This window comes from Lontra canadensis, unplaced genomic scaffold (assembly GCF_010015895.1).
Source record: "Lontra canadensis isolate GAN:19392208 unplaced genomic scaffold, GSC_riverotter_1.0 scaffold85, whole genome shotgun sequence".
NCBI lineage: Eukaryota > Metazoa > Chordata > Mammalia > Carnivora > Mustelidae > Lontra > Lontra canadensis.
This window is the reverse complement of record NW_022631079.1, coordinates 2,799,712-2,816,746: the sequence shown is the minus strand read 5'-3', so window position 1 is coordinate 2,816,746 and position 17,035 is coordinate 2,799,712. Positions and strand designations below refer to the sequence as shown.

The 17,035-nt window shown below is 43.5% G+C and overlaps 1 protein-coding gene across 4 annotated transcripts in view; it reads left to right on the top strand.

Moving 5' to 3' along the window:
* The window catches only part of SGMS1 (sphingomyelin synthase 1), a 179,565-nt gene that overhangs the window by 36,156 nt on the left and 126,374 nt on the right, over positions 1-17,035 (top strand). For 3 of the 4 annotated variants that reach the window (XM_032883017.1, XM_032883011.1, XM_032883012.1), the window contains exons 2-3: positions 1,303-1,344; positions 8,206-8,351. The gene's annotated coding sequence lies outside the window, so the exon portion shown is untranslated. The remainder of the gene's footprint in view (positions 1-1,302; positions 1,345-8,205; positions 8,352-17,035) is intronic. The other variant, XM_032883013.1, reaches the window with a different exon arrangement.

The window sequence follows — 17,035 nt, the reverse complement described above, 5'->3', positions numbered from 1 at the left end:
TCTCAGACAGATGTCTGGATAACAGGACCTTGCCCACAGGCGAAACTAATGTGTGGTGTTTGACAGGTGACCTCTGGGGAGAGCGGTGGCTGCAAGGGTGTGTTGGCTTTAGGTAAATTAAGCAAGTCACTCAAGATTTCTGTTTTTTTTCTTTCTTTCTTTTTTTTTTTTTTTTCTGTATGCCGGCAATACGTTAATACAAATGTTACTTAAGTTTTTAAAAAGGTAACTTTTGGGGCTCCTGGGTGGCTCAGTCAGTTAAGCATCTATTTTTTCTGCTCAGGTCACGATCTCCAGAGTTCTGGGATCGAGTCCTGCATCGGGCTCCCTGCTCAACGTGGAGTCTCCTTCTCCCTTTGCCTCTCCCCCTGCTCATGCTCTCTCGCTCTTTCTCAAATAAATAAATAATCTTTTTTAATTAAAAAAAAGGGGTAACTTTTTCCTCTTTCTGCAGGTACCATAATTCACACTGGTATTGGAAGGGTGATAGCTCATTCTTAGTTGAGAAAGTCTTTAATGAAATTAAATGAGGAAGCAAGTCTAAGCCTTTAAGGGGGTGTGTGTCGAAGACGACTTAGAAACTCTTCGATCATACTCATTTTCATATACATGGTCTGTAAATGTTCTACTTGCTAGTAATTGTGTTCAATAAAGAATGAGAATTTAAACAGGTTGCTGCCCTTTTACCCTGTAGTAATTTTTATAGTTTGAAAAATGAATTTTTCTTGCTTTTTTATCTTTCTCTGTATCATCAATTAGCAAATTATTTGCCTGACTGGAGAAGAGATAATTCAGAAAAGTGTATGGTTTTAAAACTCATGCTCTAGGGACGCCTGGGTGGCTCAGTTGGTTGGACGACAGCCTTCGGTTCGGGTCATGATCCTGGAGTCCTGGGATCGAGTCCCGCATCAGGTTCCCGGCTCCACGGGGAGTCTGCTTCTTTCTCTGACCGTCTCGCTCATGCTCTCTCTCACTGTCTCTCTCTCAAATAAATAAATAAAATCTTTAAAAACAAAAACAAAAAAACTCATGCTCTACCATTAGGTATACTTGTTATACATTTTTTTATGAGTGGTGGATTTGCTTGCTTGCTTCTGCATGACTTTGCCTAATAAAATTTACTCTGTATACCGTGGCAGCCAGAAATTAGCTGGGAAGTGGGAAAGAACAGTTTTTTGCTATGGATAGAGAACAAGAAGTAAACAGTAGTTACCTTGGGTTTTAGTTTTTTTTTTCTTAGAAACAGCTTGTTTTCTTATAAGCTGCTCATTACATTTTAATTTACTTAGTATTTTCTTCTAGGTTGGAAGGAAGATTGATACAGACAAAAGCAACATGATTCAGGTAAATGGGCTTTTAATTTCTTTATGTACCTTTTAGACTTGATTTGTATTTCCCATGTTTTTCCACGGAGAAGACCTTAAAAAAAAAAAAAACACCCAATTTTTGTGGCCAATTTGAATATATAAAGAATGTTTTGGGTATATAAAGATAATAGTCAAATGCTTACCTATACCATTTAATTAACTTAGTCACTTATTGTATATTTAATAATAGTGTGTCTCTGTCATACAATATTATAACTCATGCTGTCTCCTACCTCAGAGTAGTTTTCTTCCCTTTTCCTCCCAGTCCTTACGTACATATCTGATGTCGGCGTCTCTATTATTGGTCACATTGTTAAAGCTCCCAGTAGCATTTTCCAGAGCACATTACCATTTTGGTTGGCTGCGGTGCAGCACATTGGGAATCTGTGTGTGAGGCTATAATTGGAAATTTTACTCCAAGCTGTTAGTAACCACGTGCCCAGTGTTAGGACAGCTGTTATCTTGGAGCTGTCCACTGGGTGACGGTTTGTGGGTTGGCTTTGTTAAATATTCTTTCCTTCTTTCTTGCTTCCATCTATTCATTTGTTTAGTATATTTATTTTGAGGTAAGTACATGCCCATTGTTTACAATTAAAATAATACTATAACAGGGATGTTTGGGTGGCTCGGTTGGTTAAGCGTCTGATTCTTGATTTCAGCTCTGGTCGTGATCTCAGGGTTGGGAGCTCGAGCCCCACATCTGGCTCCTCATGCAGCACTGAGTCTGCTTGGGATTCTCTCTCCCTCTCCCTCTGCTTCTCTTGCCCGCTCACACATGCTCTCTCTCAAACAAATAAATGAATCTTTAAAAGAAAACACAGTACGGTGACAGCCATCCCCCATTGCACTTACGCTGCCATCACTCCTGTGCCCAGAGGCAGCCCTTTCTGACTCTTCTCCTTATACTCTCTCGCATTTGCCTGCCTGTTTCTAAATAACACACCATAGGCTGTGAATGTCACTTATTGGTCTCTCTTAAAATTTTAGACTTTTACTGATTTCCTGCTAAGGATTTAGCCCTCACACATCATCCCTTACTCTCAGCTTGCGCCGCCCCCTCCTGTCTCCACTTGATGCGTATAGTCATGTTACTGTGTGTGAGTACATTAGTATTTAATGTTTGCTTTATTACGACTGGGTTTTCTTTGTGGCTGAGCATTGTGACACTTAAGTTCTGCTTCCCAGCTGGTTGTGTGTGATCTGCTTTGTTTCTCTGGAAAATGTTTGACTCTTCTTTATCCCCCAGAGTGCTGAAGTTCCCAGCTGGGACACAGGTCTTAACAATCTTTTGATGTCAGTGGTCCTTTCAATTCTAAAACTCATATCCTTCAGTTTGGGAAATTTTCTTATACTACGTGGATAATGTCCTTTCCACTCTTTTTTTCCTCTTTCTTGCGAGCTTGTTATTTGGATATTTGGACCCACTGGTTTGATTCTCTCATTTTCTTATGTTTTTTTCTGAATTTTTTTTTGTTTTTTAAAGATTTTATTTATTTATTTGACTGAAAGAGAGAGAGGGAGCACAAGCAGGGGGAGTGGCGGGTAGAGGGAGAGTGAGAAGCAGGCCTCTTGCTGAGCAGGAGCCCGATGCAGGGGTTGATCCCAGGACCTTGGGATCATGACCTGAGCAAAATGTGGACTCTTAACCGACTGAGCAACCCAGGCGTCCCTTCTGAACTATTTTCCATCTCTGTGTGTTTTTGTTCTTTCTGAGAGATTTTCCTATTATTGTTGAACTTTTAATTTCTGCCAGCATGTTTTAATTTTTATTGGTCTCTGAATATTTTATTTTTAAAAAGAGGATCCTGTTCTTGTTTGATAGGAATAGGGATGGTTTGTTTGGATGGGGAAAAGATCTGGGACTCTAATTGCCCCTTCACATTTTGGCTTCAAACAACACGGTAGTTTTTTGACTGTACAGTTCTGTACGTCAGAAGTTTAATGGTTCTCACTGGGCCCCAGTCAAGGTGTCTGGTTGCCTTCCTTCCTGGCAGTTCTAGAGGAAAATCCATTCCCTACTTTGTTCTAGCTTCTACAGGCTGGCTGCCATCCTTGGTTGTTGGCCCCCTTCCAGGTAGGGGCTGCTTTAAGTGAACAGGTCAAATACGTCTCATACTGCATTTCTCTGAGTTCTTCTGCCTCTCTCTTTCACTTTTTAGGAATCTTGTGATTACACTGGATCCACCTAGGTAATCCAGAATAATCTCCTCCTACCTTTTTTTTTAATTATGGTAAAAAACAAAAAATATAAAATTTACCATTTTAACCATTTCTAAGTGCCTAGTACGTAGTGTAAACTCTATTGATACTGTTCTGCCGCAGACCTCTAGAACTTTTTCATCTTATGAAACTGAAACTCTGTACCCATGGACAGAGCTCTCCCATCCTCCTGCCCTAGCCTCTGGCATCCACTCTTTACTCCCGATCTCTAAGAGCCTGACTGCTTCACGTACCTCATGGAAATGGAGTCTTAAACTTTTCCTCTTTGGGCGACAGGCTTCTCTTACTCAGCATAATGTCCCCAAAGTTCTTCCATGTTGTAGCACATGACAGGATTGCCTCATTTTTAAAAAAATTTTTTAAATTTTTTAATTAACATATAATGTATTATTAGCCCCAGGGGCACAGGTCTGTGAATTGCCAGGTTTACACTTCACAGCACTTACCATAGCACATAACCTCCCCAATGTCCATAACCCCACCACCCTCCCTACCCCCCTCCGCCCGGCAACCCTCAGTTTGTTTTGTGAGATTAGGAGTCTCTTATGGTTGGTCTCCCTCCCGATCCCACCTTGTTTCATTTTTTCCGTCCCTACTCCCCACAACCCCCTGCCCTGCCTCTCAAATTCCTCATTTCAGAGAGATCATATAATTGTCTTTCTCTGATTGACTTATTTTGCTCAGCATGATACCCTCTAATTCCATCTACGTCGTCGCAAATGGCAAGATTTCATTTCTTTAGATGGCTGCATAGTATTCCATTGTATATATATACCACATCTTCTTTATCCATTCATCTGTTGATGGACATCTAGGTTCTTTCCATAGTTTGGCTCATTTTTTAAGACTAAGTGTTAGTATCCCATTTTGTGTCTGTACCACTTTTTCTTTAACGATTCACCCATTGACAGACATTTAGGTTGCTTCTCCCTCTTGGCTATTGTGAATAGTGCTGCAGTGAACCTGGGTGTGCAGGTATCTTTGTTTTAAATTTTTTTTTATTTAAAAATTTTTCCCCACATTTTATTCACCTATAATTAACATTTAGTGTTCTGTTAGTTTCATGTGTACAATATACTCATTTGCAGTTCTCTACATCACCCTGTGTTCATCGTGACAGGTGCATGCCTTCATCCCCATCACCTGTTTCCCCCATCCTCCTCCCATACCTCCCCTTCAGTGACCGTCAGTCATTTGTCTAGAGTTAAGATTTTGTCACTCTTTTTCTTTGCTTCTCACTTGTTTTGTTTCTTAAATTCCACCTATGAGTGGAGTCATGTGATATTTGTTCTTCTCTGACATAATTCACTCAGCATTGTACCCTCTGGCTCCATCCATGTCATTGCAAATGGCAAGATTTCATTCTTTTTTATGGCTGAATAATATTCCTGTGTGTGTGTGTGTGTGTGTGTGTGTGTGTGTGTGTGTATTACATCTTCTTTATCCATTCATCAGTTAGTGGACACTTGGGACTGCTTGTGTGATTTGGTTGTTATAAATAACACTGCAATAAACAGGGTTGCACGTAGCTTTTTGAGTTAGTGTTCTTGTACTCTTCAGGGTAGATACCCATTAGTGCGATTGCTGGGTCGTAGGGTAGCTCTATTTTCAAGTTTTTAAGGAGCCTCCATACTGTTTTCCAGAGGGGCTGCCCCAGTTTGCCTTCCCACCAGCAGCGCACACAGGCTCCTTTTTTCCCACGTGCTCACCAGCACCTTGTGGTTTCATCCCTTCCCTCCTTCGCAGCCACTGACAGTGTGAGGTGCTTCTCTCAGGTGGATTTTTATTTCCCCTGATGATCAGTGATGCTGAGCCCCCTTTTATATTCCTCTGAACCACCTCTGTGTCTTCTTCGGAGAAATGTCTCTTCAAGTGCTTTGGCCGTTTTTAAAATTGGGTTATTTGTCCTTTGGGTTAACTTGTAGGAATTCTTTTTTTAAAAAATTTTTATTAACATATAATGTATTATTTGCCCCAGGGTTGTAGGAATTCTTTATGTATCCTATGTATTAGCTCCATTATCGTATATGTAGTTTGCAAATATTTTTTCCCAGCCCATAGTCTACATTGTGACTGACTGTTCCCATTTGTCTATGTTTTTTTCTGTAGCCTGCACTTTTGGGGTCAGATCCAAGAAATCATTGCTGGGCCCAGCATCATGTGTTTTCTTCTAGCAGTTTTTATTGTCAGCTCTTCCGTGAAGGCCTTGAATCCAGTTTGAGTTAATTTTTGTGCATGGCATCAGGGAAGGGTCTAACTGCTCTGTTCAGACTTTTAGTCAGTCCCTGTCCAGCCCGCCCCTTCCCCTGTCCTTCTGAGGAACCCCAGCCCCGTTCCCTGAGCAGTTGGCTGGGGCTGTTTGCTTCTCTGGGCAGGGAGGTCCCAGCATGCTCTGCAGGGCTCGGTGGTCATCTCTGCTTTCGGCTTCCAAAGTCGCTGATGTCTGTTGTCTCCTCTCACCTACTTTTCTCTTCTCTTTGTCCTTAGGAATTTTGGTCTTTTTCTCGCTTTACTACAATTCTAATTGCGGGGCGATTTGGAGGCAAGCAGAGATAAACAGCTCCATTCTGTGGGTCATCGATTATTCCAAAATCCAGATTGCTCTTTTAAATGATATTAAATGTCATTTTTTAATCGTGATAATTAAATATCATTTTAAAAAAGCAGTCTGGATTTGGGGCTTTTAAAAAATGGTATCCTATAAATGCCCTTGTTAGGATGTGCCTCCAGAAATAATTGTTGAGTCTGTTCCTTTGCTTCCTTTTCTCTGAAAACATCTAAGGCCAACATTGGTTGAAGTTACTTTCCCGAACATTATTTTATAATTCAAAATAAACAGATTTTTGTTCATAATATGAGGTCTTGAGTATAAGATGATACCTGTTTCCTGAGGTACGCTTTTCTTGTGGGGGCAAAATCCTTGCTTTATCTTTAGGTGTCTATTCTGTATGTTTTATTATCAGGAGATGATGTTCTTTTATGTATATTTTACTCCGAAGCTTTAATTCAATAGTCTTGAGTCAGTGTAATGACAGGCCTAATTTTTGTTAGTTTTTCAGTTAATTTGTGACCGTAGCTTTCTTTGCAACTGTACACAACTTCCTCGACTTACTGTGAGCTTATGTCATGATAAACACGTCCTAAGTTAAAAGTATTGTAAGTTGAAAATGCGTTTTTGCTATAGCTAATGTACTGAGCATCATAGCTCAGCCCAGCCTACCTTAACCATACTTGGAACGCTGACCTTAGCCTCTAGCTGGGCAGAGTCAACTAACACAGAACCTAGTTTATAATCAGGTGTTGAATGAGTCATGTAATTTATTCAATACTGAATTCAGTACTGAAAATGAAAACCAGAGGGGTTGTGTGGGTACAGAATGGCTGTAAGTTACCCTCATGTCTGCTGGATGCCTGGGAGCTGAGGCTTGTTGCCGCCCAGCATCATGAGAGAGTATTCTACTGCAGAGCCCTAGACCAGGAATCGATCCAAATTCAAAGCATGGTTTCTGCCGAATGTGTATTGCTTTTTGCATCGTCATAGTCAAGAAGTCGTAAGTTAAACCATCATAACCCAGAGACCACCTGTATTTGATTATTTCCGGGTATAGTCCTATTTCTCATAGACAGGATAAAGAGAGGGTAATCAAGGGACTGCCTTAGTCTCTGACAAGATTCTCTGTGCTAAGAGTGGTTTCTTTTATCGCAAGAATTGTTTCCTCAAAAAGTTAATCCTCTTGGGTAGGTTCAAGATGGCTGCCATCCTGTTTGGCACATGGCCTTAGGATTTTTATCCTGGTGTCCAAGGATGGGCTTCAGAGAGCTAAAGGTCTTTCTGAAATTTGAGTGGTACCAGAGTAGCCTTCACCTTCATCAGCTAGTCAGTGATGCAGGGCTTATGTGACCCTGGAAAGGGTTGAGGATGCACTTCTGATAGATGGTTCTAGAGAGAAGAAAACAGAATGCTGTTGATGAAACGCGACTACAGTGAGATGCTCTGTTGCAAGCTGCCATTAAATTACACATTTGTGTGGAAGTACCAGCAGCTGTCGATGAGGGACTGTATGAAGAGGGCTCTTTGTTCTTTGTCAGATGCAAAAACATCTCTAACTTCCTGGTTATGCAGAAACCCGTTGACACGGATGTAACCAGCAGGTAGCATTCGCAAGGGTAATGGTTTGGCCTCAGAGAAGGGACCACCTTTTCATCAACTCGTAAAGAGGGTAACCCTAGTTACCGTTTGTTTTCATACTGAGGTTGATGTAGTTGATTTATGAAAATCAGTTATTCCTTGACAAAGAATGTAGATAAATACATAAAAAGAGAAATGCCTCTGTGACGTCGAGAGTTACAGACTTGAGTTTTCAATGAAGAAAAGGTGCGGTTTCAAGTTATGTGTATTTTTGGCAAAAAAAAAAAAAAAAAAGGCTCTAAAAAACAGAAAGCTTGGAAAGAGGAGGGTAGGAGTTGGGAAGGCCTGTTGTGCATTTTTTGTTTTCTGATCTAGCACTTTCATTTCGCTTCCAGTGACGTGGCCTGAGTTGATAATGTGCCTCTGAGCTTCAGGGTTAGATGGTTCCATTTTCCCCGTGGCTGAGCTCATGTTGCTCCTTTCTTCCAGGGCCACCACTGAGATCTTTGGGGGTTTCCCAGAAGCGTGTGGTTGGGAACATCATGAAGGAAGAGACAGGAGCCGGCCCGAGGAAGCGTGCGTGAGAATAACGTGGAAGGAGCCCATCGGTAGATGCAGAAGGGCTGCTTTGGGAGGTAGGTGGGAGCCAGAGCTGGGGCTGACCCTGCCCTGGCCCGTTCTGCTGCCCCCTGTCCACCGGAGCCGCTCTCTGTGCTCAGGGATAGGCGTTGCTCACCTTCTGGCCCCAAAAGCAACTTGACCTTGCAGGGGCTGTTGCTCTTAACTCCTCCTGACACAGCTCTGAGGCAGGGTCTCCAGAGCCCTTTCTGTTGCCCGAAGGCCAAGAAAGACCATAAAGGCAGCTTGCAACTCTGGGCAGAGAGGAGTGATGAAGATTTGTAGCCTGTGATTCTGGGAACTGGGCAGCCAGTATGGAAGCTCAGTGAGGATGTGGCCTTTGAATTAGCTATTCCTTCCTGGCTTTATTCTTCCCCTGACAGATGCCCAGTGAGTTGTGAACTTTGACCCTTTGCGTCCTCCCCGCAAACCCAGTGATGGTGTGGTGGGCTTACTTCATTTCCTTGCTGATAGCCTGTAATTCTTATCTTCCCAGTAACTAACGCTTATTGTCAAGGTCAGGGTCACCCATTATTTCCTATCCTGTGACCTTCAGTGGGTGTCTCTTGATATGCTGGCTCTTTTCTTTCTTTAAGATTTTATTTATACATTCGACAGAGAAAGAGACCACAAGTAGGCAGAGAGGAAGGCAGAGGGAGAGGGAAGCAGGCTCCCTACTGAGCAGAGAGCCTGATATGGGGCTCCATCCAGGACCGTGAGATCATGACCTGAGCTGAAGGCAGAGGCCTAACCCACTGAGCCACCCAGGCTCCTGCTGGCTCTTTTCTTATGGAAGTGGCCACGTCCTGTATGTGTCACTTTGGTCCATTTGGCTATTTTGTTTTCCTTTTACTCTACCAACGTAGAACGCTACAGATAGACCCTGGGCCAAGTATTTATGTCTTTGATCATCACATCATCATAGGAACATTAAACAAGTCCTGTTTCCTAGATGAGGATCCTGAGGGTCCAAGTGGGTATTTCCCATGGTGCAGCTGGGCAGACAGGGAGGTGGGCAGTATGTTTATCTCACACTTGGCGCTGTGGAGACCGTGTTGCTGTCAGGATTTGAAACAACCCTGGTGCCCATGGTATCATAACTCTTCCACTCTATTTTTTCCACCAGTGTCTGCTACTTGTTCTCATTTCATGGATTCTTGGTTTATGATCATACTTAAACATTGAATGAGCTTATTGAAATTTAGTATTTTCAAGAGTTATTGTTTCATGATTTTACTGAGACTATATTATCAGTCTGAGATGTGATGAAAAATGTCCCTTTCCTAACGGAGGCTCTCCTGGGTTCTTGGATAAGTCGTGAGTTGATGCCGAGGCTGGTGTAGGCAGAGGACTGGGCTTGCCTGTTTCCGACACCGCCCCCATCACCCAGACCCTTCCAGGACCGGGTTAGTGAAGATAACACAGCGGAGACACTCAACTTTGCCAGAAATCTTCTCATATAGTTCACAGAGGTTTTCTGGAGCCCAGATCCTTCCAAGTGTAGACCCATGTCTTCAAGTGCACAGCGTTGGCTGAGTGGTCCTGTTGGTGTGCCCCGCTGGGAAGTTGCCCTCAAGGATGTGAGCTTTCAGTGTGAGTCAGTTTGGGAATAAATGGAATCCACTTTATTTTTCAGTAGTGGGCTATATGATTAGAAGCTCTGTTTCTTTAGGCTTCTGAAGAATTTTTATTTACTTATCGGATGCTCTGTGTACCTATACCTATTTTGAATCTTCACCAAAAGCCTGGCGGAAGGTGGGTCTGCTTTCTTGGAAGTGTGACTCGGCTGTGGCTAGGGCGTCAGGCAGCTTGCCTGGCCTCGGGCACTCGGAGACTGGCGGAGCCAGCACTAGAACCCAGATTGGTTTGATTTCCTGGACTGTTCTCTTGACAATGACCCTGCCTCACTGCTTATACACCGCGGGGACACTGACGGGGCAGACACGTCCAGGAGTTCTTTTACGCTTTGCATTATTACACAGGCAGCCTTACAACAAACAGTTAAATAAGCCTCGTCCTCGTGGAGGGGGAGGCTTCTGGACGAGCCTGGTGCTCGCACTGGTGAGGCCGCATCCCGTGGCTGATGGTGAACCGAGCAACCTCTGCGTGGCTGGGACGAGTGTCTGCTCCGGCCGCCCCTTGTCCCTCATGAGCTTCCTGCGCTGCTCGCAGCAACGAGGCTCAATTCCCCTGAATGGTGGCACGAGCTTCCTCCTGCTACTTCCGAAGCAGTGGGGCCTGGAGTCTGGCCACACAGTCACACAGGTCAGGGCAGCTCCGGCATTCACAGAGGAATCTCTGAACTTCTCAAATTCTCGTTTGCAGATTTTCACTCTCCTGGGTGTTTAATGTGGTCGAGGCTTCATGTACTCGTTCAGTGAGCATCTCCCCCGCCACCCCGAGCGTCCACCCCGCTGTTTTCTTTGGCTGTTTCATGTGAGTTCCCCAACGGAGGTGCTTACAACCGAGAGGGGTGAACAGTCAGTGGACGCGGTCCCCCCAGAATAGGCTGGCTTGAGGCAGGGACTGTAACGCAGTGCTCCTTGTCCTTCTTCTCTTCCAGTCATCGCTATCAGGAAGGAAAGCCTGGGAGTCACGATGGCATAGAAAACCTAGGGGAGTTTGGCCAAGAGAAGGAAAACACACGTTCACATGGTATTACTTGAGGTTTCCCTTCTGCCTGTATTTCTCCTGCAGGCACACCAGGCTTCCTGGATTTGGTACTTGACATAAGCCCTCCAGTTGGAATTGCCATAGACTGACGTGCTTTGAAGTTCACAGTTCCGTAGCTGTGCCTCCAAAGTTCTAAGGTTAGGAGAGACGGAGGGCTAGCCTTACGAGCACTGGTGGTGGAAGGTAACTTTAGCGATTGGGTCCGCAGGGGTGGTCGTTTTAACTTGTTAGGGGCTGTAGGAGACCGGTTTCTGTGTTAGGGTTGATGCGGACAGTGGGAGGACATTCTTGTCTTCGGATACAGTGCGGCGGAGCCTGGCAGTTTGTGAAATCTGCATGACCCGTTTTTGTTTCCTTCTGTGCCTTTGCTTACACTGCTCTGTGGGAGACTTATTCCTTTCCTTTTGTGCCTGCTACACTCCCATGTGATGTTCCAAGTCCAGTTCAAATAGCTCAACTCTCTTGCCTTCTGACGGCTTTAAAGATTCTGCTTTGTCTTTGGTGCTCGTGGTTTCTTACATCCAAGTGGGGAGCTCTCTTTCCTTGCCCCTTCCCCTTTTCCTGATGGTGACTTTTTGGATTTTCTGAGTCTGAAGATTGATATTAGGGAAATTTCACCATTATTTATTAGAATAATGCCTCTACCTAGTTTCTTTATTATTTTCTTCAACAAGAACCCCCCCACCAGGCATATGGTAAGAGTTTCTCACTTCCCTGGTCTGTGTCCCTTTTTCTTTTTTGTTGTTTTTGTCCTTGCCTGCACAATTCTGGATCATTTCTTTGCATTTGTCTTTTGAGTCACCAGTTTCTTTTCAGCTTATTTTTAATCTGCTGTTTACACTGTCCTTGATAAAAAAAAGGATTTTTACACTTCCAAGTTTTGTTTATGTATTTATCCATTCATTTACTTATTTATTTATTTCACCCTACTGCTTTGTCTACAGAGACTAGACAAAGGTACAACACCTAGGATATAGGTGCTCAATAAATATGTTTTTTTAATTTTGAAATATTTAGCCATTATTTTTGGTCCCTTCTGATGTCCATGTGGTAATACTTTTAAATGAGATTTTACTCCTTTTCAGACTTCCCTTATTTATTGAGATATGTTAAATCTGCTTATTTTATGTTGCCTTCCAGCATTTGAATTCCGGTATGTGACATCTTTTCAGATCTGACTCATTTGCCTGTGTCTGTTGGCACTCGTTCATGGTGATGTGTTTCCTTGCGTGTTAGTGGTTTATTGACTGTGAACTCACGTTCCTTAGCAGTTTTATCTGTGCAAGTTCTTTAAGGCCTAGTTTGAAGTAGTTACATTTGCTCCTTTTAGGTACCAGTAGGCACCATCAGCTCAATTCCCTACTTGTGGTTTTTGAATTTGGACCACAAAACCACAGAGTACTCGTTGCCAGTTATAGATTCTCAAGGGAGATTTTCCACCCCATCCCCCACCCCAAATATACCCACTTTAAAAAGAAATCACCCATATCCCGAGGGCCCAGTTCTGTGGGGCCCAGTGTAATGAAGGGGTCTGTTCAGCTCACAGCTGAGTAACCTGGGTTTATGGCCTCTCTGCTCCGCAGAAGGATCATCACAGAGGGTCAGCGTGACCGGAGGTTCTGGTTCCGCACCTTTCCCACTTCTCCTATCTCTTCCTTTATTGTCAACTCACCAATGCGTTTAAGAAGATGTTGTATTTTCTTCTTCTTCTTTTGTTATTTTTATTTGGGCAGGGGTACTGTAAGGTATCTGTTGTGTCATTCTGTGGGAAGGAAGGATCTGGTTTTGTTGCTTTGTTTTTAGTGGGTGCTTCTTCTTTGTGTGTGTTATTTTTTTTGAAAGATTTTATTATTTGAGAGTGAGAAAAAAGAGAGAGAGCATGAGCAGGGGGAAGCGCAGAGGGAAAGGGAGATGTGGAACTGATCCCAGGACCCCGGGATCATGACCTGAGCTGAAGGTAGCCGCTCAATGGACTGAGCCGCCCAGGGGCCTCTTAGCAGGTGCTTCTAATAGATTAAGTGGGAAGGCATTTGGAGTAGAGCTCAAAAAATAAAACTTGGGTATAAGCCTAGTTTCTTCTTTCATTTTGGGTGTCTGCTCCAACCTATCAGATTAGGTCTCGAATGAAGTGGAGAATAGTATCTTGTAAGATGCTTTCTTGAGTTGGGCAGACCTTGATGTCTTTGAGACATTACTTCTTGAAATGAGATTTATTTTTGTTCATCGATTTAATTAGCTGCCTAATGTTTTATATCATACAGTTCTACCCTTCTAAATGCGCTGTGATGCCCGAGTAATTCTCCTGATGCGATGTCCACCATGGGTCCTCATGGTGACATCCATGACATTGGTCCTTTTATTCAGTGTTATTTTGCTTGATTCTGAGTAAGCGGAATAGTATTTATAAGTGAAAATAGTTGCAAATAGTAGACTATGCCAGTGATGTAAACAAGGAATCAATCTGAAGAAGAAATTCTGAGTGTTATGGTTTTCTGTGCAGTGTGTGGATCTATGGGATCGCATTTAGGATTTGAGAATGCAGTTGGCCGTATACTCTTGGAGTAACCCTAAGTGGCTGCATGGAAAGCAAGAAGCATTGCCATCTGATGGGAGTGTGTCACCTATGTGTCTGCCCCTTGGAATCCTGAAGGAATCACATACTCTGTTGTGAACTTTAATCTTCTGTTTATTTAATCTCCTGGATTAATGTTGCAGAAAAGGACCCACCATCTTAGTTACTGACCTAATGCGTCCAGCCCTCCCTGCCCACCTCCCTGTCTGCCACAGTGGGTTGCAGGGTCCTGGAAACAGCAATATATTGGGCATGACGTAAGCTAATGAGTAATTGTTTCAGGATGTGTTGTGGTTCTCAGCAAATGTTAGATGGAGTCAGAGTTGACTTAGAGTGGTGGAAAGCTCAAGTTGTGATGATCCCAGTAGGAATAACAATGGCCTGGGACAGATACAGACTTTGAAATCTTGAAAAGGAATAGTGTGCTTTAGATATTTGCCGTGAAAAGAAGCAGAAACATAACATGGTAAGCATGGCAGCTGTGTTACTAGCTGTAGATGTTTACATAAGACCATATTATGGTTAGAAATTTTAGCATTAATCTTTGAAGGGCTGAGAGGCATTAATATTCATCCTGAGTTCTTTGAGTAACTGATCTGGAATTTTAATTTTATAAAATGTGTGTGTGTGGCGGATCTTCACGTTTTGTCACGAAGAAATGGCTGTTTGTTATTAAAATACTGGAATGTTTACTTTGAGTTGGCATTGGTGGAAATGGTTTCTAAGGAAGAAGATGGCTTGCAACCCAAGTTATAAATATTTTGAGGCTTTTAAATTATTTAATCCAAAGCATTCACTATTTATTATTTTTTCTCAAAGTTTGATAACATAGACTTTTCCCAGGGTTTTCTTGTTCTTTTCAGTTGTATTTTTCATGTAGTGAACACATTTCTGAAAATTATACCAATGATATTTTTAATAAATTGAATTAATTTAGGTTGACAAGGAAAGTTCACTAATTTAAAAAGGACTAAGAAATCCTCTAGTAAAATGAAGAAAGCCTTTTTAGATGTGGATCAGTCTTTTTGCTTTTTATGCAGGGGTTTTTAATCCTGGACCCTTCCTTTGGTAATTTATTTATATCATGCTGAAAGATGTGTTGGGTATTTCTGTTTTGACTGTATATAGCTATTTCTCCCTGTAATAGTTTGGGAAAGAAACCAAGATAGAAGCAAAGATTATGTAAGTAATGTCGAACTTACAGAATCTTTTTCTTCCAACATGTTTGGTAGAAAAATGTTAATTATTTTTTTTTAAGATTTTATTTATTTATTTGACAGACAGATCACAAGTAGGCAGAGAGGCAGGCAGAGAGAGAGGAAGGGAAGCAGGCTTCCTGCTGAGCAGAGAGCCTGACTCGGGGCTTTATCCCAGGACCCTGGAATCATGACCCGAGCCGAGGGCAGAAGCTTTAACCCACTGAGCCGCCCAGGCACCCTGAAAAATGTTAATTATTAATGAAGTCATTATAAACCCCCACACAGTCAGAAAAGCCACTACTAAGAAAAACATTTGGAAGCATGATTATTGTCCCGACATTGTCACATTCTGTTGGTTTTCCCTTCTGTCAAAATGAGCGAATCAAAGTAAAATAAAACCGACTGAGTGCCCTTTCTCGGTGAAGGGCCTGGTGATTGGGGCAAGTCTGGGGGTAGAGAACACGTAGTGGGTGTCCACTTGCAACCCAGAGTCTGTTTTCAGACTCAGTCAACTTTGTTTCCTGAGAAGAGTGTGTCACGTGTCTCATCTCATCGGGTGGGATAACCCGGAGCCATCTCACCCCTGTGGGTTTACAATAGTTGTTTCTTCCGTACTCCTTGCCGTGTAATCAGCTACCTGTGTCATCTCTGACATTGCTGTTTGCTTTATTTAAAAATACTCTTATTAAACAGCTCAGATCGTCTCTTCTCTGAAGGTATATCCTCAGAGGGCCTTTTTATGTCCTCAGAACTCCATCGCTAATGAAAACCCCAGGACCTTGTGGGGACTATCAGGAGTTTCCTTTTTTCACCAAATTTTTGGTGTCACTTTTACATTCTAGGCCCTCCTTTGGATACTCGAGGTAGTGAAGCACTTTATTTTTATTTTTTAAAGATTTTATTTATTTGAGAGAGAGAATGCACAAGCGGAGGAGGGGCAGAGAGTCCCTCACTGAGCAGGGACCACCCCCCCCACCCCATTCAGGACTCGATCGCAGGACCCTGAGATCATGACCTGAGCTTAAAGCAGACAGTTAACTGACTGAGCCACCCAGGTGCCCCTGAACCACTTTAAACAAAAAAACAAAACAAAACCCAAACCTACGCCTTGGAGCTTATAGCCTAATGGGAGAAAGACTTTGGATAAACAGCCTAGTGGGAGAACAAGGAAAATGTATGGGCGCAGTGATCGGGGTTTTGGCCAAACGATAGCCGAAGAGTGGTCGGGAGTGTCTGCTTGAGTGGGTATGTGTGCATGTGTGAGATGCACATGTGTGGGTGGGATTGCCCGGTAGTGCATTGTCAGGAAGGCAGGGAAGGCCTCGGTGTGAAGGTACCTCCTGGTGAGGATGTGAAGGAGGAGACCCTGGGCCTGCTCTCTTGGGGGCAAGAAGACAGGCCCAGATGTTCTCCCTACTCCGGACCCGGGAAAGCAGGCTCAACCTTGCAGGAGCACAGAGCACTGGTCCAAAGCCAGATTTGTCACAACCACACAGCACTTTCCACCATCTAGGTGACTTCAGAGGGACGGGACCCCTTTGTTCATCTCAGGGAGCTTCCCAGCTCCTAGTAAGGTGTGTTCTGCATCACCAACATGAGGTTTGAACCGCGTCTGTGCACGAGCCGGAGTCATGGGAGGGAGGGAGACTTAATTTCTCCACTCAGCTTGCAGAGCCCCAAACTTATATCCCCCTTCCTCAAGTCTCTCAAGAAAGTTAAGAAAGAACTTATCGGGAACTACCCTTTCTACTTTTCTTTTTCTCTATTGAAAGATTTTTCAAAATTACTTTGCTTTAAAAATGTTCCAGTTCTCGTTTTCTTGGGGACGTTTCGGAAGAGTTGCGCCTGGGATTGTGTAGAAGCTGACAGAAGGTGTAGCTTTCAGAAAGACTGTGGGGCAGTGACAGAGACCAGAGTCGGGACAGCGTCTCCTCCCCTCCGTGCCTCTGGAGACACTGCCTCCTCCTCGCTGTGGTGGACGTGGAGCCAGGAAAAGGCAGTTCGCTTGGATCATTGGGCGCGGTGTCCTGTTTGTCTGAATAATGAAACTTTGAATCGGTGGTGGATTAAAGGAAGGCCCCCCGTGGGCCTGGTGAGGAGATACTGGTCCTGGGCGGTCTCTCCCGTGCCTTCCATGTGGAGGGAGGACAGCAAGGGACTGCCACTGCTGTTGTCCCACACTGTCCAGCCGGATTTGGGGGTTCTTGTCGTGATCTGAGTCCATACATGTTACTCTTCCTTCTTGCTCAGAATAAAG